The sequence below is a fragment of the Oncorhynchus clarkii genome, chromosome 16 (assembly GCF_045791955.1).
Source record: "Oncorhynchus clarkii lewisi isolate Uvic-CL-2024 chromosome 16, UVic_Ocla_1.0, whole genome shotgun sequence".
NCBI lineage: Eukaryota > Metazoa > Chordata > Actinopteri > Salmoniformes > Salmonidae > Oncorhynchus > Oncorhynchus clarkii.
Genome location: NC_092162.1, coordinates 10,781,033 through 10,803,193, shown reverse-complemented (window position 1 = coordinate 10,803,193; position 22,161 = coordinate 10,781,033).

Sequence of the window (22,161 nt, the reverse complement as noted above, 5' to 3'; positions counted from 1 at the left end):
TGTTATATGTAGGTATTATGTATAGATACTGTTACATGTAGGTCTAGATTATGTATAGATACTGTTACATGTAGGTATAGATTATGTATAGATACTGTTACATGTAGGTATAGATGATGTATAGATACTGTTACATGTAGGTATAGATTATGTATAGATACTGTTACATGTAGGTATAGATTATGTATAGATACTGTTACATGTAGGTATTATGTATAGATACTGTTACATGTAGGTATAGATTATGTATAGATACTGTTACATGTAGGTATAGATTATGTATAGATACTGTTACATGTAGGTATAGATTAGGTATAGATACTGTTACATGTAGGTATAGATTAGGTATAGATACTGTTACATGTAGGTATAGATTAGGTATAGATACTGTTACATGTAGGTATAGATTATTATTATTATTATGATGACCAAAGTATGAAAAATGACTGTTGCTTCTACATTGATAACGTTGTATTATAAAGTTACTGTTCCTCTCTCCCGTGTCAAACACTTACATTCAGGAAGAGGGATTATTAAGGGCATAGTGTGACATCACCTTAACTCTTATTTAAAATATACCAATGGTAACATATTTTCTTACCTAATTTAAATAAGTACCGTCTTGTAACCAACATCGGAGAAGGCGTGTTTGCAGAGGGGCGTGGTTTATATAGCTAGACAGCTACTCACTCTACTGGTGCCAAAATGTGACTGTAGGGGTCAGCTATGGGGTCAATTTCACACCATATGTTTTGAATTCAATATAAAAGAAATTGTGAAGGTGAAAAAAGTTGAGAATGTAAACATATTTTTGAGGACGGGTGAAATAACAGATGTTGAAATCAAAAACCAAACAGTTGAAAGCTAAATGTATAGAACAAAACAAAAATAAGACATCAAAAGCAAAACCCCAAAACTTGTTGTTGTTCACATGCTTACCTATGTAGCTAGAAGGTTCAGAGCCAGTGTCACATCAAATCATTGATTGGGTTAATCCGAAACGTCACTCCAAAACTAGTGGACCAATGGAGACTCTATGCCTCGCTCTATACCCCGCCCTTCAAGGGAAAATAATGCCAAAACTCGCAATCGAAAAAAGACAAGCAGTGAAAGCAAAGATTGATCCAAGATGGCGTAGCAGTCTTGTGTGTTTGCCTTGTCCAGTGTTAATTAGTCTGTAAATAGTCTGTTTTTTGTTTTTTCGTATATATTTTAATCTCCCTTTTGTCATGACGTTGCCCTCTTTGGGTATAGCAAGCCCCATCCCCCTCTCCCTGCCTCCCCCTTGCCTCCTTCAACTAGGCTGCTGTGGTCAGAGAGAGGTCGTAAATTCCTGAGAAGACCCTGCCACATGGCCACACAGTATAAGAGACAGAGTGAATTTTCATAGAGCACAAAGGAATTTCTTCCACCTCACAGAACTTGAGGTACGAACAAATTTCATGTTCTGGAGAAGGTATAAAAGATCGGTGAAGAATCCAGCTACGAACTGGTCCGTTTGTTACAACTTGGGGAAGCTCATGGGAGACGATGTGGCCACATTACCATAACGCTGTTTATATAATAGCCTCAGATATGAGGTTTGCATCAAATTTTTGTATAAGATGAATGAGTGAGTATGATACTGTTTGTATAATTGTGTAATATGATTTTGGACTGTTTAATGAAGGAAACTACAATTCCCTTTTGATTTGAACTAAATCAGAGGACCGCCCCTGAGCCCAGTGAGGGTCAGGCATCCTGGGACAGCCCGTTTCTGCAATTCCGAATAAAAAACAAAACTTTGAGAAACTATCACCAGACCATGTTTTTCTCCATTAGGAGAGGACAAAGGTTGTAGACCATTGCTGAATCTTTTAACAATACCACGTGGTTAAACTCTTAGACTATCGATACCGACAGAATAAGAACAAGTCTTTGATATGAATTACTAGTCTGCAGCTAGGAATTCGGTTTCATTGAACGCGAAGCACGACAACCGCCGAAACATCCATTCTATAACGAATTAATGAATGTCACTCTGAACTATCCCATCTAACCAAGACACAGAGAGAGAGAGAGAGAGAGAGAGAGAGAGAGAGAGAGAGAGAGAGAGAGAGAGAGGACGAAACTCTCCAACAGAAACAAACTTTTCACCAGCGATCAAGACGACACACTGAGCATAAACATATATATTGATTGCAATTGTTCCCGAATGAGTGAGCGTTCATGTGCAAAGGATTAGCATTTCAATTGTTATAATTATCACTCTGTAGTGACTTCTTAGGCGACCCCCACTTCCCCTTTTGTCTAACAAGCCACCATGCCAGTTTAGCCCACTAGGGCACATTCTCCTCTCATTTCTTGTAACCATATTTACTGTTTGTTTATGCCTTTCTGTGAATTACTTAGTTAGTAATAAATAAATGATTTAAGACAATTGATGTATGGATGACTCATAGTGAAGACTGGGTTCTTGCAGATAAGCAACAATTTACGACGTTTGGAATGAGACTAACGTGAGGGAAAGTAAATAATCCATTAATTTGAAGACTAATTGATCAGATAAAATATCTGAGAAGTTATTTTAGGAAATTATAATTTTGTAATCTGAATATTTTTCCTTGGTGCCCCGACTTCCTAGTTAATTACAGTTATATGATTAATCAGTTGATCCCGTAATAACTAATTACAGAGAATCTTTGATAAAAACTATAAGTCTTCAATTTAATGATAGTAAAGACACGACACTTTCCATCTACGAACTTAACATACTTTCCTGCAACCCGACTCACACAATGTGGTACGGATCTTATACCTACCTATATCTGGAACCTCCATCAGAAGCTAGCCAGCAAACTAGCTACTAGTCATGGTTTGCCACTACTAGCGGTCTTCACCTTTAGCTCGGACACTAGCCAGCTTTAGCTCGGACAATTACCTGCCAGTCTGCACAGCGCGATATCAACCCAGAGCATATCGGACTGCTTTTCTCCACCACATCACCGGATTCGTGCCGCAAGCTCTGGTCCATTACATCGGATCATCACAGCTAGCTAGCTGCAACCGAGTGGCTACTGTTGGCTAACGCTTCTGTCCCCAAGCAAGCACCAGTTAGCCTTGAGCTAGCCTCGAGCTAGGCCCATCTTCCTGCTAGCCAACGGAGAATACCAGATAATTCTTGGACTACAATACCTCTTTTGCCAGTTGGCATGGACCCTTTATTGTTGACACGGAGCCCCGCCGATCCACCACGACTGGTCTGCAGATGTAATTGTCCAATGTGGTTTCAACAGGCTTTTCCGTTGCGATGTCGCCGAAGACCCATCTGCTAGTCCCGGCCCGCTAGCTTTCTGAACGCCATGTCTCCCGCTCGCCTAGCGTAGTAGCAACTACCGAACAGCTCCCTGACAATTATTGCTACTCATCGGACCCTATGATCACTCGGCTACACAGCTGATGCCTGCTGGCCTGTTCATTAACAATGTACCTCATTTTGTACCTCATCTGTCGGACCCAGGCTTGAACTCAGGTCCTGTATTTACCTAACTGTCCCTCTCTGCCCATTCATCGCCATTTACCCGTTGTTGTCTTAGCTCTCCCGACCAACACCTGTGATTGCTCTATGCCTCTCTAATGTCAATATGCCTTGTCTACTGCTGTTTCGGTTAGTTATTATTGTTTTATTTCACTGTAGAGCACCCCAGTCCTGCTCAACATGCCTTAGATAGCTCTTTTGTCCCACCCCCACGAATGCGGCGACCTCACCTGGCTTAACTGGTGCACCCAGAGACGCAACCTCTCTCATCATCACTCAATGCCTAGGTTTACCTTCACTGTATTCACATCCTACCATACCCTTGTCTGTACAGTATGCCCTGAATCTATTCTACCATGCCCATAAATCTGCTCCTTTTATTCTCTGTTGCCAATGCACCAGACGACCAATTCTTATAGCCTTTAGCTGTACCCTTATCCTACTCCTCGTCTGTTCCTCTGGTGATGTAGAGGTTAACCCAGGCCCTCTAGCCCCCAGTTCTACACCTATTGCCATGCGCTCTCATTTGTTGACTTCTGTAACCATTAAAGCCTTGGTTTCATGCTTGTTAACATCAGAAGCCTACTCCCTAAGTTTGTTTTATTCACTGCTTTAGCAAACTCTGCCAATCTGGATGTCCTAGCCTTGTATGAATCCTGGCTTAGGTTACCACCAAAAATTCTGAAATCTCCATCCCCAGCTACAACATTTTCCGCCAAGAAAGAACTGCTAAAGGGGGAGGAGTTGCAATCTACTGCAGAGATAGCCTGGAGAGTTTTGTCTTACTATCCAGGTCTGTGCCCAAACAGTTCAAGCTTCTACTTAAAAATTCTACCTTTCCAGAAATAAGTCTCTCACTGTTGCCGCTTGTTATAGACCCCCCCTCAGCCCCCATCTCTGCCCTGGACACCATATGTAAATTCATTAACCCCCATCTATCTTCAGAGTTCGTACTGTTAGGTGACCTAAACTGGGATTTGCTTAACGTCCTAGAATCTAAGCTAGATGCCCTCAATCTCACACAAATTATCAAGGACCCTACCAGGTACAACCCTAAATCCGTAAACATGGGCACCCTCATAGATACCATCCTGACCAACTTTCCCTCCAAATACACCTCTGCTGTCTTCAACCAGGATCTCAGCAATCACTGCCACATTTCCTGCGTCCGTAATGGGTCCGTGGTCAAACAACCACCCCTCATCAGTCAAACGCTTCCTAAAATACTTCAGCGAGCTGGCCTTTCTAATCGACCTGGCCCGGGTATCCTGGAAGGATATTGACCTCATCCCGTCAGTAGAGGATGCCTGGTTGTTCTTTAAAAGTACTTTCCTCAACATCTTAAATAAGCGTGCTCCATTCAATAAAAAAAAAAATAAGAACAGATATACAGTTGAAGTCGAAAGTTACATATACTTAGGTTGCAGTCATTAAAACTCGTTTTTCAACCACTCCACCAATTTCTTGTTAACAAACGATAGTTTTGGCAAGTCGGTTAGGACTCACAAGTCATTTTTCCAACAATTGTGTACAGACAGATTATTTAATTTATAATTCACTGTATCACAATTCCAGTGGGTCAGAAGTTTACATACATTAAGTTGACTGTGCCTATAAACAGCTTGGAAAATTCCTGAAAATTATGTCACGGCTTTAGAAGCTTCTGATAGGCTAATTGACATAATTTGAGTCAATTGGAGGTGTACCTGTGGATGTATTTCAAGGTCTACCTTCAAACTCAGTGCCTCTTTGCTTGACATCATGGGAAAACCAAAAGAAATCAGGCAAGACCTCAGCAAAAAAATGGTAGACCTCCACAAGTCTGGTTCATCCTTGGGGGCAATTTCCAAACACCTGAACGTACCACGTTCATCTGTACAAACTATAGTACGCAAGTATAAACACCATGGGACCACTTAGCCGTCATACCGCTCAGGAGGAGACGCGTTCTGTCGCCTAGAGATGAATGTACTTTGATTTCTATCGTCTAAGATCCCTAAAGATTGCAAAGCTTCTGCGGTCATCCCCCTCTTCATATGGGGTGATACTCTAGACCCAAACCGTTACAGACCTATATCCATCCTGCCCTGCCTTTCTAAAGTCTTCCCAAAGCCAAGTTAACAAACAGATCACCGACCATTTCGAATCCCACCGTACCTTCTCCGCTATACAATCTGGTTTCAGAGCTGGTCATGGGTGCACCTCAGCCACGCTCAAGGTCCTAAACAACATCATAACCGCCATAGATAAAAGACAGTACTGTGCAGCTGTCTTCATCGACCTGGCCAAGGCTTTCGACTCTGTCAATCACCGCATTCTTATTTAATTCTTATTGGTTTCTCTAATGACTGCCTCGCCTGGTTCACCAACTACTTCTCAGATAGAGTTCAATGTGTCAAATGTGTCCAAAATTTCGCAACAAAGCCTCCTTCACTCATTCTGCCAAACATACCCTCGTAAAACTGACTATCCTACCGATCCATGACTTTGGCGATGTAATTTACAAAATAGCCTCCAACACTTTACTCAGCAAATTGGATGTAGTCTATCACAGCCATCCGTTTCGTCAATAAAGCTCCATATACTACACACCACTGCGACCTGTATGCTCTTGTTGGCTGGCCCTCACTACATATCCGTCGCCGAACCCATTGGCTCCAGGTCATCTATAAGTCTTTGCTAGGTAAAGCTCCACCTTATTTCAGCTCACTGGTTACCATTGCAAACACCCACCCGCAGCACGTGCTCCAGCAGGTATATTTCACGGGTCATCCCCGAGCCAACACCTTCTTTGGCCGCCTTTCCCTCCAGTTCTCTGCTGCCAATGTCTGGAACAAATTGCAAAAGTCACTGAAGTTGGAGACTTATATCTCCCTCACTAACTATAAGCATCAGCTGTCAGAGCAGTTTACAGATCACTGTACCTGTACACAGCCCATCTGTAAATAGCCTACCCAACTATCTCATCCCATGTTGTTGTTTTTTTTTTGCTCTTTTGCACCCCAGCATCTCTACTTTCACATCTATCACTCCAGTGTTAATGCTAAATTGTAATTATTTCGCCACTATGGCTTATTTATTTCCTTACCTCCCCACTCTTCTACATTTGCACACACTGTACATAGATTTATCTATTGTGTTATTGACTGTACATTTGTCTATCCCATGTGTAACTCTGTTGTTTTTGTTGCAGTTGTAATTGAGAACTTGTTCTCAACTGGCCTACCTGGTTAAATAAAGGTGAAATAAAAAATATAAATAAAAACAGACATCGAATGCAAAGATATGAGTAGCGTAACCAAAAGGTATTACATGCAGGCAAGAGCGTTGGCAAAATGTATTCAATAGGAATGGTTGCAGGGAAAGTTTACCAAAAATTATTTTTGCCTTTGTTTTCAAATATATATTTTTAATAATTTGTCATAGATTTTTGCTCTCGTTTTAAAATGATTTAGTTACAAGTTTTGCGGTTTTGCCTTTGATGTCTTATTTTCGTTTACAATTCTATACATTTTGCTTTAAATGGTTTGGTTTTTGATTTCAACATCCATTATTTAAACCTTCCTCAAAATAAAAGATTTACAATCTCAACTTTATTTTTCATGTTCACAATTTATTTTATTTTGAATTCAATACATATGGTGTGAAATTGACCCCATAGTCAGAAAATATAATTAAACGTTTATCTTATTCTATGTTAAAGATACTTATATGTTTCCCCTTTCATATGTGCCTGGTGTTAGCTAGCTACTGTCTAGCTGGGTCTTCATCTGTGTCTGGTGTTAGCTAGTTACTGTCTAGCTAGGTCTTCATCTGTGTCTGGTGTTAGCTAGTTCCTGTCTAGCTAGGTCTTCATCTGTGTCTGGTGTTAGCTAGCTACTGTCTAGCTGGGTCTTCATCTGTGTCTGGTGTTAGCTAGTTACTGTCTAGCTAGGTCTTCATCTGTGTCTGGTGTTAGCTAGTTCCTGTCTAGCTAGGTCTTCATCTGTGTCTGGTGTTAGCTAGCTACTGTCTAGCTGGGTCTTCATCTGTGTCTGGTGTTAGCTAGTTACTGTCTAGCTAGGTCTTCATCTGTGTCTGGTGTTAGCTAGTTCCTGTCTAGCTAGGTCTTCATCTGTGTCTGGTGTTAGCTAGCTACTGTCTAGCTGGGTCTTCATCTGGTTCTGGTGTTAGCTAGTTACTGTCTAGCTAGGTCTTCATCTGTGTCTGGTGTTAGCTAGTTCCTGTCTAGCTAGGTCTTCATCTGTGTCTGGTGTTAGCTAGTTCCTGTCTAGCTGGGTCTTCATCTGTGTCTGGTGTTAGCTAGTTACTGGCTAGCTGGGTCTTCATCTGTGCCTAGTGTTAGATAGTTACTGTCTAGCTAGGTCTTCATCTGTGCCTGGTGTTAGCTAGTTAACAAGTTCAATCAGGTGTGCTAGCAGCTTGGGGTCCCTGGGTGGAAAAACGTCAATCATCCTCAATTGACATGAGGCCATATATGAGTATTTTACAACACACCATCACTGGTTGTAGTCATACAGTTTATGATGTTTAATAGCATGACACAACATATTAGATCAACTGGAATGACACTCTTACTCACGGTTGCACGAAAAGAGCTAAAAACCAAACCACGCAACAAAATATTCTAATGAGCCGCCGCTCCGACATTAGAATTATTACTAAAATACAAAAGAATCCTTTGTTGAACTGTAAAGAACCATTGAAGAGCTCAAAGGGTTATTTGGGTCAGTATGGTTCCATACAGAACCATCACCCCTCCCAAAGAACCATTGAGGAACTCTAATACTTAATAAGTGTGTATACATAGTCCCACTCTCTTGCACAGCCTCTGCTAATCTGTGTTCATCACCACCCAGTACAGAGTGTGGAGATTATAGTGATTTATTATAGTGTTATCTGCACCCAGCATCTCTGCTCTCCAGTCATCTCCTCTGACTCAGGGTTTCCCAAACTCGGTCCTGGAACCCCTCCTTGGTGAATATTCAGTTTTTTGCCCTAGCAATGCACAGCTGAATCAAATAATCAGAGCTTGATGATGAGTTGGTTGTATGCATCATCTGTGTGGTGCTAGGGCAAATACCAAAATGTTCACCAACAGAAGGGTTCCAGGATCGAGTTTTAGAATCCCTGTTCTCCTGCAACAGGGTGGTCAAATTAAGATCCTACATCTGTTCACACACATTTTCTCCCGGTCTCCCTGTCCCTTGTCTGCCTTCTCCCCTTCTCTGTTTCTCTATCACTTTCTCTATCACTCTCTTTGACTGTCTCTTTCGCCTTCTTGCTATTTTCCTCTAATCTGTCATACTCTCTCTCTCTCTCTCTCTCTCTCTCTCTCTCTCTCTCTCTCTCTCTCTCTCTCTGTCTCTCTCTCTCTCTCTCTCTCCCTCAAACTCTGCAATCTCTCTCTCTCTGCCATCTCTCTCTCTCTCTCTCTCTCTCTCTCTAACTCTCCCCATCTCTCTCTCTCTAACTCTCCCCATCTATCTCTCTCTCTCTCTCTCTCTCTCTCTCTAACTCTGCCATCTCTCTCTCTCTCTCTTTATTTGCATGACGTAACAATGTTCACTTTGGATATTTACAATATTAAGATAATAAGAATCAAAACTGTCAACGGGACAACAGTAACAACAATAACCAACAATAACAATAAGCATACAATAGAGGACATGTGCAGGTTGATTGGTCTGTCAGACACTGTCCCTCATCTTATGGCAGGCAGCAATGTAGTGCGCTGCCAACCCACAGCTTTCTGCGTTCTCTCCCAACAGGACGGGTAACATATTCTCATCAGAGACGTCTTTGAAACCTTGAATAATATAATTGGTTTATATTTTTTACATTTTGTCAGGAAATGCAGCTCAGTCTCAGGTTCTGCTGTGGTGCAGTGTTTGCACCATTTTGCTTTGTGCGTGTGCTTGTGTTTCCCAATAAGCAATGTAGTTTTGTTTGTTGTTGTAATTTGTTTTATTCTGATAGATTGATGTTCTGGTCCTGAGGCTTCAGTGTGTTTGTAAAACAGGTTTGTGAACTCAGCCCCAGGACCAGCTGGATGAGGGGACTGAGGCTTCAGTGTGTTAGTAGAACAGGTTTGGGGACCAGCTGGATGAGGGGACTCTTTTCTTTGCTCAGCTCTTGGCATTGCAGGGCTTGGTAATGATATGAGAGGGGGTCATGGTATTTTTAGTTTCCAAAATTTAATTGCTATTTTTTGAGTTTTTATTATTAGTGGATTTTGGCCTAATTCTGCCCTGCATGCATTGTTTGTAGTTTTCCTCTGGACGTGTTGGAGAATCTTACAGAACTCTGCATGCAGGGTTTCAATGGGGTGTTTGTCCCATTTGGTGAAATCTTCTTTTGCAAGTGGACCCCACACCTCGCTGGCATAAAGTGCAATTGGTTCAATGACACATTCAATTAGTTTTAGCCAAATATGAATAAGGTATTTAAATTTGAATTAGTTTGTTTATGGCGTAGAATGCCCTGCATGCTTTCTCTCCCAGTTCATTCACTGCATCATTAAGGTGTCCAGTTGAGCTTATTTTTAAACCTAAGTAATTGTAGTGTGTGCAGTTCTCTATATATTTTGTACCAATTGAGAACTTTGGTCTAATTCCCTGAGATCTGGATCTTCTCTGGAAAATCATTATTTTAGTATTTTTGGGGTTTACTGCCAGGGCCCAGGTCTGGCAGTACTGCTTTGGCAGGTCCAGGCTCAGCTGTAGGCCATGTGCTGTGGGTGACAGCAGGCATAGGTAATCTGCAAAGAGTAGGCATTTAACCTCTGAATTGTGGAGACTAACACCAGGGGCTGAGGATTTTTCTAGAATAGTGGCCAATTCGTTGATGTAAATATTTAAGAGTGCAGGGTTCAGACTGCAACCCTGGTGAAGGCCCCATCCCTGGTTAAAGAATTCTGTTATTTTCTTGCCAATTTAATGCTGCACGTAATGCCATTGATTTAATTATGTAATATGTTTTACCCCCTACACCACTTTCATTAACTTTGTAGAACAGTCCCATATGCCAAATATAATCAAATGCTTTTTGGAAGTCAATAAAGCAAGTGTATATTTTGGTATTATTTTCGTGGACATGTTTATCTATCAGGGTGTGTAAGGTGTAAATATGATCAGTCGTGCGATGTTTTGGTATAAATCCAATTTGGCTTTTACTCAAGACATTGTGCTTATTAAGGAAGTTTAGAACTCTTACATTTATAATACTACATAAAACCTTCCCCAGGTTACTGTTCACACAAATGCCTCTGTAATTGTTAGGGTCAAATTTGTCTCCGTTCTTAAAGATTGGGGTTATGAGTCCTTGATTCCAGATGTCAGGTAAATAACCTACACTCAGGATCAAATTAAACAGTTTATAGCCAATTGACATTATACAGTAGTGAGTTTGAGCATCTCATTTAGGATGCCATCAGGTCCGCATGCTTTTTTAAATTTGAGGGCCTGAAGTTTCTTAAATAACTCCTGGTCAGTAATTGGGGAGTCCAATGGATTTTGATTGTCCTTTATAGCTTTTTCTAATCCATTCAACTTCTCATGAATTTGGCATTGCTTTGTGTTTGTGTCAATTTGAACGGTGTTGTAGAGTGTTTAAAAATGGGTTGTCCATATGTCACCATTTTGTATCGCTAATTCTGTGTTTAGATTTTTTTTAGGTTTTTCCAATTTTGCCAGAAGTTGTTTGTGTTTATGGACTCCTCAATAAGCGTCAGCTGCTTGCTGTTGTACTGTGCTATTTTGGTTCTAAGTACGTTTATAGAGTTTTAAAGTCTCAGAGTAATGAAGGCGTAATTCACTGTTATTTGTGTCTCTGTGCTTTTGGTTGGATAGTGTTCTAAGCTTTTTCCTTATAATTTTACAATCTGCATCAAACGAGGTGTCATCTGTGGTCTTTAAAAAAAAAAATCAATTTCAGTTGTGCTTCTTTTGCCGTTTGCCTGAACATATAGTTAATGTTTTTTACTGCTAGATTGATGCCTTCTTTACTGTGTGTGAATGTGGTATCCAGAAAGTTATCTAAGAGTGTTTGGATAGTTTGGTTCCAGGTCGCTTTCTGGTATTCTTCTGTGCTGTTTTGGGCCCATCTGTATGAATTTCTGATGTTGTACAGCTTACTGGGCTGTGAATGTGTGGTTGTTTTCATGTCTGTTCTTTCGAGGAACAACGTAATTTGGCTGTGATCAGACAGAGGTGTTAGTGGCTTGACAGTGAATGAGCTGAGAGAGAAAGGGTCAATGTCTGTAATCATACTGCTGTGGCCAAGAGGTGAGCAATAGAGTCCCCCGTAACCTACCATTGACAAAGTACAGACCCAGGTTTCTACAGAGCTGCAACAGATCCCTTCCGTTGTTGTTGATGGTGCTGTCACTGTTGTTTCTATGGGGGAGATTAAGACAGTTAGAAACAGTATGGCCTGTAATAAAGCTGTCCATTCGTGTGGTTGTTAGATCAGGTAGTGTTCCTGTGCATGCATTTGTGTCCCCACAGATGGCACGTCTCTTCCTCAAGGGTGGGGAAGATCTCCTCTGAGTAATATGGGGATTCTGAGGGGGATATACATATTGCGCAAAGGAACAGAGGTTCTGTGGGGTGTGATCAGGATGACCAGTGGGGTGTGTTTGGGTTTGTGAACAGAGCACCAGGACCAGCTTGCTTAGGGGACTCTTCTCCAGGTTAATCTCTCTGTCGGTGATGGCTTTGTTATGGAAGGTTTAGGAATCGCTTCCTTTTAGGTGGTTACAGGTATGTATAGGTATGTATATTTTGTCGTGTGCTCTAGGGCAACGGTGTCTAGATGGAATTTGTATTTGTGGTCCTGACAACTGGACCTTTTTTGGAACACCATTATTTTCGTTTACTAAGATTTACTGTCAGGGCCCAGGTATGGCAGAATCTGTGCAGAATATCTAGGTGCTGCTGTAGGGCCTCCTTGGTTGGTGACAGATGCACCAGATCATCAGCAAACAGTAGACATTTGACTTCAGGGTGAGGCCAGGTGCTGCAGACTTTTCTAGTGCCCGTGCCAATTCGTTGATATATATGTTGAAGAGGGCGGGGCTTAAGCTGCATCCCTGTCTCACCCCACGGTGAGACACCATGTTTTTTTTTTGCCTATTTGTGTACATAGATTTGATAATGTCGTATGTTTTTCCCCCAACACCACTTTCCATCAAATTTGTATAGCAGACCCTCATGCCAAATTGAGTCGAAGGCTTTTTTGAAATCAACAAAGCATGAGAAGACTTTGACTTTGTTTTGGTTTGTTTGTTTGTCAATTAGGGTGTGCAGGGTGAATACGTGGTCTGGTGTACGGTAATTTGGTAAATAGCCAATTTGACATTTGCTCAGTACATTGTTTTTACTGAGGAAATGTACGAGTCTGCTGTTAATGATAATGCAGAGGATTTTCCCATGGTTGCTGTTGACGCATATCCCACAGTAGTTATTGGGGCCAAATTTGTCTCCACTTTTGTGGATTGGGTTGATCAGTCCTTGGTTCCAAATACTGGGGAAGATGCCAGAGCTAAGGATGATGTTAAAGAGTTTTAGTATAGCCAATTGGAATTTGTTGTCTGTATATTTGTATTTATATGTATATTTATATTTGCATATTTCTGTATATTTATCTCTGTCTCTCTCTTTATCTAACACTACCCATCTCTCTCTCTTTCTCTCTTTCTCTCTCTCTCTCTCTAACTCTCCCCATCTCTCTGTCTCTCTCTCTATAACTCTACCCATATCTCTGTCTCTCTCTCGCTCTCCCTCTATCTCTCTCTAACTGTCCCCATCTCTCTGTCTCTGATGTTTGGTCTCAGGTTGTGTCTAGTACAGATCATATAACTCTAAAAACACATTTTCACAATAATGTTTTTTCAAATGAGAAAGAATGAGACCCTGTCTTATGTTACTGACGCTGGCACGGAAACACACACACGTGCACGGACGCACACACACATGCACGTACGCACACACACATGCACACACTCTGACACATTGTGTATGTTCCACGGCATACCTTGTTGTCTGTGGGATTTTAAAGTTGGCATCACAAACTGGACAGGTGTTTAATAACATATGCACAATCACATCCCTGCTCCACCCACACACACACACTCACACGTACTCGCACACACACACACACACGCACGCGCTCTCGCACACACGCACTCACACACACGCATGCGCGCACACACACACACTCTCTACTCTGTCAGATGTGCTGTTGGCGTGGTGTGTCTGTATGTAATGAGTGACTGTTTAATCCATCTCTGTGATCTCTGGTCATCAGAGACGCCTTCATAATCACATCTCCTGTCTCTTTGTTCTAACACAGACCAAATGTCCCAATGTCCCAACGTTGGACTATAGTTGTTTTGGTGTGCAAATTAAAAACAAGACAAGAAAAATGAATATTGTAAGAGTTTTTAGAATAGAACTGTCATCAGATATATCCTTTCAACCTCTCTTTCAAGCCTCTCTTTTCTAAGGTGATTTTGTCTGTCTCCTTGTATATGTTTGAAGCTCTGTACCATTCTCTTCCTGTCCCTGCCGTTGCTCACCACTAGTTACTGTAAACTGTGTCTGAAAGGTCCAGAGTAAAGCCTGTCATCTGACTGACTAACACGGACATGAACAACCTGGGCCAGAATTCAATCATCTCTTGCACCCTGTTCAATCCCATCAGATGTCAACAGTCCATAATCTGCATGTACCACTGGATTGTTACACATATTTTAAGCACATCCTTATCCAAAGAAATGTTCTAAGCTGATATGAACTTGGTTGTCTGGTCGTTTACTGTTCATTCTGACAGTGGGTGTGACAACAAGAACTTTGACCAATTAGATTTGGATGTTTAGCCACATTTCTCCAAACGACACATTTCGTAGTTGCTCCAAAACGTAAACTATCGAGGTGTTTTGGACAGCCTGGTATTGCTCCTCCTGCTGTGGCTCTTCCTGCATTAATTCCGAAACGGTTAAATTAAAGGGATTTAGGGATAAAAAAAGAAGAACTCAGATTTAACACAAGACCCTCTAAAGCCGGAGCTCACTGCCACATGCTTCCCAACTGAAACAGTTTAGTACAGTTCGTGCATATATTATGTTGATATTTTGTAGACGTTTTTGTTAGTTTTGGAGTTCGGTTAGGGTTTTGTCAGCTGTTCGGGCAAACTTTACGGGTGACTCGAGTTTCTGCTTTTTAGTCAATTCAGCCCGAAACTCAGTATGGATTCAACATGGCGAACTTCGAGCATTGATTAACCGAGGAGGTACACATGTACCTTTCACCAGTACAATTCTAGCCAATTCATGGAGGGAGATTGCGGAGACTCTGGGGGTCCGACCCAACCAGTTGTTTGTAAAAGTGGGGTACGGTTTGCGACAAGTTTGTCAAGCAAAGGCAAAGAAAAGAAACAAGGGTCACAGTGGAGATGCCGGTGGAAAGGCTACTCCACTGTGGAGATGCCGGTGGAAAGGCTACTCCACTGTGGAGATGCCGGTGGAAAGGCTACTCCACTGTGGAGATGCAGGTGGAAAGGCTACTCCACTGTGGAGATGCAGGTGGAAAGGCTACTCCACTGTGGAGATGCAGGTGGAAGCAACGGCATGTCTTCACCAAAGTCTTCACCAAAGAATGGGGTATGTTTTTTCTTCTATTGGAGTCAATGAAAAGAGTAGCCATGATTTGCTAACATAGCTCTAGCTACTTGGCTGGCTAGTGGCTAGCTAGCCTAGCAGAAAACTAGTGCAGGGAAAGTCTCTAGCTAGCCTAGCAGCATACTAGTGCAGGGAAAGCAAACCAACCAACTAAACTAAAGATTTTTTGATCAAACATAATTTTGTCATAGAAGGTAAACCATAAGCTTCCCACATTGGTAACAACACAGTCAAAGTTTGGTAGCAAGGTCCAGCTAGTCAAAATGTTGCAAACTTTTGAGCAGAGTTGAGTAGCAAGACCAGGCGTACTCAACTCTACTCAAACGTTTGCAACATTATATAGTCTATTGTAGTCTTGGTTACTTATATTTGATGTTCATTAATGTTTTGGATATGTGTACTAAATAGCCCTCTACTTTTTTTTTATCTTCATGGACAAAAACCAGCGAATGGAGACAGCACCTGTTTTAGTTCTCTGCACCCCAGCACTGCCTCTTCACCGGCCCCAAACACTACCTCTGCCCCCACAGTACTGACTGATGATCGACCCCTAGCCCATATCCCCCAAAATTAGAAACATGTGGGACTTGGGAAGCTCTATCCTGGGCCCACCTCCAAGACCTACTCCACTGGCCTGTTCCTCAGCGATGCCACAAAATATATATATATATATCTGACATTCTGTTGTTACCTGTAATGCTCCGGGTGTCGTGGGTGTGGAGTCAAATGCAGGAGACAGAGAGTTCAATGCTGCGCGTCTTTTAATCGCACCAATGCACCACAGGGTGCTCACAAAAACGTTACGTTCCCAAAACACAGGGAATCAAAATGTACAATGGGAAACAATCCCGACCGGACACTAACACGTGCCTATACCACAGAGCCGAAGGTTTACATAGAAATAATCCCGCACAACAACCAGGCGGGCCGGCTGTCTAATAAAGACAAACTAATTAAACATTCACAGGTGCTACCACTCAACATACAAGGAGGGGAAGGAAAAACAATCAGTGGCAGCTAATAGGCCGGTGACGACGACCGCCGAGCGCCACCTGCCCGGGAAAGGGAAACACCCTCGGTCGGACTCGTGACAGTACCCCCCCCCCTGACGCGTGGCTCCCGCAGCGCGCCGACACCGGCCTCGAGGTCGCCCCGGAGGACGAAGCGCAGGGCGATCCGGATGGAGGCGATGGAAATCCCTCAACATGGAGGGATCCAAAATGTCCCCCACCGGTACCCAGCACCTCTCCTCCGGACCGTACCCCTCCCAGTCCACGAGGTACTGCAGGCTCTCGGGGTGATAACCGGAGGTCAGGCTGACAGAGACCCCCAAACGTTCCATGAACGCTCTCCATACCCGGGACGTGAATTGGGGGCCCCGATCAGAAACGATGTCCTCCGGCACCCGTAGTGCCGGAAGACATGGGTGAATAACGCCTCCGCAGTCTGTAGGGCTGTAGGGATACCGGGCAACGGGAGGAGACGGCAGGACTTAGAGAACCGATCCACAATCACCAGAACCGTGGTGTTCCCCTAAGACGGCGGGAGATCGGTTAGGAAATCTATGGACAGATGTGACCATGGCCGCTGTGGAACAGGGAGGGGTTGTAGCTTCCCTCTAGGAAGGTGCCTAGGAGCCTTACTCTGAGCGCACACTGAACAGGAGGAGACATAACCCTTAACGTCCTTAGCCAACGTAGGCCACCAATACCTCCCCTGAAGGCTCCCCACTGTCCTCGTCACCCCAGGGTGACCCGAGGAGGGTAGGACGTGAGCCCACCGAATCAGTTTGTCCCGAACACCAAGCGGCACGTACCTTCGCCCCGCTGGACACTGAGGAGGCGCGGGTTCAGCCCGTAACGCCCGCTCGATGTCCGAGTCCACCTCCCATACCACTGGGGCTACCAGCTTCGAGGCGGGAAGGATGGGAGTAGGTTCGGTGGACCCATCCTCCGTGTCATAAAGGCGGGACAGTGCGTCAGCCTTCACGTTCTGGGAGCCCGGTCTATAAGACAAAGTAAATCGGAACCGGGTGAAGAACATGGCCCACCTTGCCTGACGTGGGTTAAGTCTCCTAGCTGCCCGAATATACTCCAGATTCTGGTGGTTGGTCCAGATGAGAAAGGGGTGTTTAGCCCCCTCAAGCCAGTGTCTCCACACCTTCAGAGCTCTAACCACCGCTAGCAACTCCCGGTCCCCCACATCATAGTTACGCTCCGCTGGGCTGAGCTTCCTTGAGAAGAAAGCGCAGGGTCGGAGTTTTGGTGGCGTACCCGAGCGCTGTGATAGCACGGCACCCACCCCAGCCTCGGACGCGTCCACCTCCACTATGAATGCTAGAGAGGGGTCCGGATGCGCCAACACGGGCGCATCAGTAAACAGCGCCTTCAACTTGTTGAATGCTCCGTCCGCCTCTGCTGACCACTGCAAACGCACCGGGCCCCCCTTCAGCAGTGAGGTGATGGGAGCCGCTACCTGGCCCAAACCCCGGATAAACCTCCGGTAGTAGTTGGCAAAACCCAGAAACCGCTGCACCTCCTTTACCGTGGTCGGAGTCGGCCAATTACGCACGGCCCTGATGCGGTCACCCTCCATCACTACCCCCGAGGTGGAAATGCGATATCCCAGAAAAGAGACGGCTCGTTTAGAGAACACGCATTTCTCAGCCTTGACGTATAGGTCATGCTCCAGCAGTCTACCAAGCACCTTGCGCACCAGAGACACATGCGCGGTGTGAGTGGCCGAGTAGATCAGAATGTCATCGATATAAGCCACCACTCCCTGCCCGCACAGGTCCCTGAGAATCTCGTCTACAAAGGATTGGAAAACGGCTGGAGCATTCTTTAACCCATACGGCATGACGAGGTACTCATAGTGGCCTGATGTAGTACTAAATGCGGTTTTCCACTCGTCTCCCTTCCGAATACGCACCAAACTATACGCGCTCCTGAGATCCAGTTTTGTGAAGAACTGCGCTCCGTGGAACGATTCCACCGCCGTAGCGATGAGAGGTAGAGGGTAACTATATCCCACTGTGATGGCGTTTAGACCTTTATAATCGATACACGGACGCAAGCCTCCCTCCTTTTTCCTCACAAAAAAGAAACTTGAGGAGACGGGTGAAATGGAGGACCGAATGTACCCCTGTCCCAGCGCCTCCGTGACATATGTCTCCATTGCCAACGTCTCCTCCTGGGACAGCGGGTACACGTGACTCTTGGGAAGCGCAGCGTCTACCTGGAGATCTATCGTACAATCTCTTCCCGGTCGATAAGGTGGTAATTTAGTCGCTTTCACTTTACTGAAAGCGATTGCCAAATCAGCATACTCGGGGGGAATGCACACCGTGGAACCCTGGTCTGGACTCTCCACCGACGTGGCACCGATGGAAACTCCCAAACACCTTCCAGAACACTCCTCTGACCACCCCTGGAGAACCCCCTGTTTCCACGAAATTTTAGGATTGTGCCGGGCCAGCCAGGGAGTCCCCAGCACCACTGGAAACGCAGGCGAGTCAATAATAAAGAAACTGATACGCTCCCCATGATTCCCCTGCGTTACCATGTCCAGTGGGACCGTGGTCTCCCTGACCATCCCTGACCCTAATGGCCGGCTATCTAGGGAGTGCACGGGGAAAGGAGAATCTATCGGCACCAGCGGAACCCCTAACTTAAGGGCGAGTCCGCGATCCATAAAGTTCCCAGCTGCGCCTGAATCGACGAGCGCCCTATGCTGGGAAGAGGGAAAAAAGCGAAGGAAAAAAGTTAAGACAAACATGTGGCCAACAGGGGGTTCTGGGTGAGTTTGATGCTGACTCACCTGGGGTGACCGAGAAGCGTTCCGCCTGCCATCTCTACTCCCAGACGGACCCCCCCAGCACCGATCAGACGTGTGTCCTCTCCGACCACAGTTGGTGCAGGGAAGGCCTCCTCCTCCGGTACCCCTCGGCGCAGCCCCTCCCAACTCCATCGGAATGGGAGCGGAGGGGCTGGGTGGTGGAACGCACAGGACCCTCTCTGAACGCCCGCGGGCAGCCAGCAGATTATCCAGTCGAATGGACATGTCAATCAGCTGATCCAGTGACAGAGTGGTGTCCCGACACGCTAACTCCCGGCGGACATCCTCTCGGAGACTACACCTGTAGTGGTCCATGAGGGCCCTGTCGTTCCACCCAGATCCGGCTGCCAAGGTCCGGAACTCCAGCGCGTAATCCTGGGCGCTCCTCCTCTCCTGCCTGAGGTGAAATAGTCGTTCTCCCGCCGCTCGGCCGTCTAGAGGGTGATCAAACACGGCGCGGAAGCAACGGGAAAACTCTGGGTAGTGCTCCCGCGCTGAGTCTGGACCATTCCAGACCGCGTTCGCCCATTCCAGGGCACGACCCGTGAGGCAGGAGATGAGGACACTCACCCTCTCTTCTCCTGAGGGAGTGGTTCTGATGGTGGCCAGGTATAGCTCCAGCTGGAGCAGAAACCCCTGGCAACCCGCCGCCGCTCCATCATAAGCCCTCGGTAGCGTCAGACGGAGGGTGCTGGAGTCGGGAGATGGGGAGTCCGGAACCGTGGGTGCCGAAGGTGGAGAGAGGAGCCCACTCCTCTCCCATCTGTCCATTCTCTCCATCACTTGATCCATCGCGGATCCGATCCGATGAAGGACGGTGGTGTGGTGGAGAACCCGTTCCTCCATCGATGGGAGAGGGTTGGCTGCTGCTCCTGCTGACTCCATTCAATTTGATAGGTGCGGGATTCTGTAATGCTCCGGGTGTCGTGGGTGTGGAGTCAAATGCAGGAGACAGAGAGTTCAATGCTGCGCGTCTTTTAATCGCACCAATGCACCACAGGGTGCTCACAAAAACGTTACGTTCCCAAAACACAGGGAATCAAAATGTACAATGGGAAACAATCCCGACCGGACACTAACACGTGCCTATACCACAGAGCCGAAGGTTTACATAGAAATAATCCCGCACAACAACCAGGCGGGCCGGCTGTCTAATAAAGACAAACTAATTAAACATTCACAGGTGCTACCACTCAACATACAAGGAGGGGAAGGAAAAACAATCAGTGGCAGCTAATAGGCCGGTGACGACGACCGCCGAGCGCCACCTGCTCGGGAAAGGGAAACACCCTCGGTCGGACTCGTGACATTACCTCTCATTCACAGGTGTCCATATAAATGAACCTGGGCGTACCTGGAACTACCACCACTCTCAGACAATACATTGGGCATCATGGCTGCAAGAATGAGGACTCTTGATGGATTCACATACTCAGTTTTTTGTGTGCACTGTGAACCAATAAAGTTTTAATCTTGTTAATAAAATTAAACCTGATTCTGGGACGTCTCTGTTATTTATATGTGTATATATTTGGTAAATAAAAACATACAATTTTCCAGGAACCATATTCCAAAAGCCTGGATAAAATGGCACTTCTCATATAGAGGTTCCATACATGTACCGTATGCTGTAACAAGGGAAATTAGAAACAGAAAAAGTTACATTGATTGTATCAACATGGGCGCATAGGATTCTCATGTAGGGGGAAACTGCATCTCCCAGGAAACGTACCTGGCGTTGTGCTACCTGGCAGGGCAGCTGGCAGGAGTAAATCCAGCTGGTGGTGGTAAATCTTTTGTAGCAGTTTGGACCCAAAAGAACTCTCTTGAAACACTCAACCATATCTCTCTCGGCTGTACGCCCCCACATCCACTATAGGACCTGTAGCGGGCATCTTCTCTGTCTCCGTATCTGGCCTATTGTATGTGTTTCTATGCACCTCACATGTAGTAGATCCCAGGCAATATGCACAAATTACATTTTCCCGCCAGTCAAGTGTCTCTACTGTTTTATTCTTCCACACGTGTCTTCCTTGTTTGGGTGTGTCGTCACTTCCTTGTTTGGCCGGAGACTTCTATTGCCATCTGATTGCCTTCTACTGCTCCGGGGTGATATTGTTTGGCCGTAGATGGCTATGACCAGCTAATCGCCCTCTACTGCTCCGGGGTGATATTGTTTGGCCGTAGATGGCTATGACCAGCTAATCGCCCTCTACTGCTCCGGGGTGATATTGTTTGGCCGTAGATGGCTATGACCAGCTAATCGGGAGCTTGCGATCACACTCGTTTGGTTTGGCAAGCCAACTTCTGCTAACCCACATCCGAACTGAAGCATGCTCGTCCCCGTCCACAACCCTACCTGATGGTAATAGCGCTCACCTTTGCCCCCTAGTGGTGGGAACCTGGATGGATGTCCTATTTCAAAGTCAGTGAGTGACCTGGCAGGAGTTTGAGGGAGGGAGGGAGTGTGTGTGTACTGAGAGTGGGTGTGTGTGTGTACTGAGAGTGAGTGTGTGTGTGTACTGAGAGTGGGTGTGTGTGAGTACCGAGAGTGAGTGTGTGTGTGTGTACTGAGAGTGAGTTTGTGTGAGTACCGAGAGTGAGTGTGTGTGTGTACTGAGAGTGAGTGTGTGTGAGTACTGAGAGTGAGTGTGTGTGAGTACTGAGAGTGAGTGTGTGTGTGTACTGAGAGTGACTATGTGTGTGTACTGAGAGTGAGTGTGTGTGAGTACTGATAGTGAGAGTGTGTGAGTACTGAGAGTGAATGTGTGTGAATACTGAGAGTGAGTGTGTGTGAGTACTGAGAGTGAGTTTGTGTGAGTGTACGTACTGACTTTGAGTGTGTTTCCAGATTACATCTTGTAAAACCAACAAGCTTTCACAGTCTCCCGTCCGAATCAGACATACATCCATGCTTCTCAAATGTCAAATGTAGAAGTTTTTAATGGTAAATTTAGGCTTTAACTCCAAAATCTTAAGGTTAGGCATTAACTCTGAAAGGTTAAGGTAAGGCACTAACTCTGAATGGTTAAGGTAAGGGTTAAGGGTTAGATAGGCTTAAAACAAAAATTCAAAAAATTACTTTCTATCGCGAGATGTCAAATACTGACTTGTTTCACGGATGACC